Here is a 2,664-nt window from a genome sequence, read left to right on the forward strand (position 1 = left end):
TAATATTGCTGAATTATATCAACAAATGAATCCAAACGTGTATAAATGGACATACTTAAAAACAACCACATAAAATCCATGACATTTAAAACAAATAAAGAAATAACTACCATTTCTGGTTAAGATGCACTGGGTCACAGCAAGCCAGTCTTGTTGCAAGCACTAGAAATATTTCTATAAAGTATAAAATTCATATTTTGGAGTCATCATATGGCTGTGGGAGAAAAAAGAATAGATTACAATATCAAAATTAAGGCTCATTAAGTCAGAGAAATACAATCCACATTATTATTCACAATCAGTTGACTTGCAATCTTTTGCAAATACAAACTTGTTGCAATATCACATTACTGCGTAATTTCAAATGTGTGCCAGTTTACTAATCAAGTCAAAGAGTAAACATGATTGTGATATTGGTCAGTGGTGCCTGCTTCCTCTCTCTCCCTACATATATATAATGCATAGGAAAGTGTCTCACGTTTTTTTTTTAAGCTAGGTCATTGCTCAGATTAAAATTTATTTATTTATTTTTATGAATGAAGTTGAGTATCTGTCCCTATGTTAAAGAGATTATTTTCGTCTCTTTTCTGTGAACTGTTACTTCATCTGTTTAGTTCATTTATATTTTGGATTTTTCCTCGATAATTAAGAACAAGCCAAGAGCACTTTATCTGAGATATTGTTTGTAACTTTTGTATCCTGCATTCTAAATTTGGAGTCAGAGCTAAATTTTCTGTATTCCAAAATTATAAAACCTTTATTCTTAGAATGCATCATCAGGGGGTGGCCCGGAGACACAGAAGTTAAGCGCACACGTTCCACTTCTTAGCAGCCTGGGGTTCGCCGGTTTGGATCCCGGGTGCAGATATGGCACCACTTGGCAAAAGCCATGCTGTGGCAGGCATCCCACGTATAAAGTAGAGGAAGATGGGCATGGATGTTAGCTCAGGGCCAGTCTTCCTCAGCAAACAGATGAAGATTGGCAGTAGTTAGCTCAGGGCTAAAAGAATGCATCATCATTTCACTCTGTAATATATTTAAATTCGTGTATCATTTGGAATGTTTCCTTCTATTGTATAATGTATTAAGAAATTTTATCATATTTTTCTCTAATATTGCCCAGTTGTCCCAAGATAATTTATTTTAAATGTTCATATTTCACCAGTTTGATAGTGTATCTTTATTAAATGACAAATCTTCAATTGTTTTTAGCTATTTCCTGAAATTTCTATTCTAAAGCCTCAGAAGATCTCTCTGTTCATGCATAATACTACACTGTGCTAAATATGTGGTTTTAGAACTCCTTTACAACATAACCATTTGGTTGTGCATCTACAATAGCTAAGATCAGGTTGGCCTCTCATTCCCTTGCTGTGTGCTGTCACATCTTGTCCCCTGTGAAGCCTCTGTCACCACTGCTCCTCACTGGCGTTCCATGATCTGTGGCACATGGCTCCTAATTACTTTGTAATTAACTTTCCTAATCCTCTCTGTTATCTAATTACTATAGGACATCCCTCTCGTAAATATTTTCTCTTCATAATCATAAACCCTTATAAATCACTACTAAATAATAGGAAGCAAATCCTATGCTTGTCTTGAGAAATTGGCTCCAAACCAAGATTCTTAAACAATTTAAGTCTTGGAAAAAATTTCTTTCCCAGAATAGAAACCTAGAATGCATGGGTTATTTGCTTGGGAGTTTCCCATTATCTCACCTGGACTTATTCCAGATTCTCATTTTATTATAAGTAAAATTTGAAATTATTCACACCTTAAAGATGTAAAATAAAATTGAGAATAGATGGTGACATGCTATAAAATAAAGGAAAATTTTCCACTTATAATCTTGGCTTAAAATTTTAATTTTTTGAACTGTTTAACACATTTAACAGGTTCAACAGCTAAGTTTCAGGTTGCTCAGGTGGTCATTAAGAGACCAATAACACGTTAGTTCTGTAGATAAAAAAAATTATCATCAGGATATGTATTATAACTATTACAGAGACCAGCCCTCTAACTAGGGATCGAGGAAATATTATAGAGGAGAATATAAGAAAAACTCAACTGAGGGAAACTTTAGGTTGGTGTAAATGATTTTGACATAAGAGTCAACTATCAATATAAAAGGGATCATGGCAAATAATACAGCCACTACATAGACACATATTTCATTAAATGAGATGTTCCCACAGGCCAACTTGATCAGTGAGGGGACATCACAGAAAAAGTGATTGGTTCAGTGAGAATTACAGAAAGGCAGTGAAAACACCTGACATGTTTGCCCTATCTGGACAGGGATTCCAATAAGCCAGGCAACAAAAGCCAACTGGATACAAACCTTGTAGTTCTTGACAAGAGGATTGCTCAGAGGGTTACAAATGGACACATAGCGGTCATGTGCCTTCATTGCCAGAAGAAATGCCTCCGTGGCTCCCAGAACAAGGAAGAAGTACATTTGAGTGGCACAGCCCAGCATACAAATGCTTCTATCCTGAGTCCAAAGGTTTACCAGAATCCTGGGGAAAGTGAGATACATGTAACAGATTTCCAGTGAGGAAAAACTGGCAAGAAAAAAATACATGAGTGTCTGGACAACAGGGTACTCTTGCAATTATTATAAGACAACTTTCTGTTAAGACGAACATATAGATGAGAAAGAAA

This window comes from Equus quagga, unplaced genomic scaffold, assembly GCF_021613505.1.
Source record: "Equus quagga isolate Etosha38 unplaced genomic scaffold, UCLA_HA_Equagga_1.0 599_RagTag, whole genome shotgun sequence".
In the NCBI taxonomy this organism is placed as follows: Eukaryota; Metazoa; Chordata; class Mammalia; order Perissodactyla; family Equidae; genus Equus; species Equus quagga.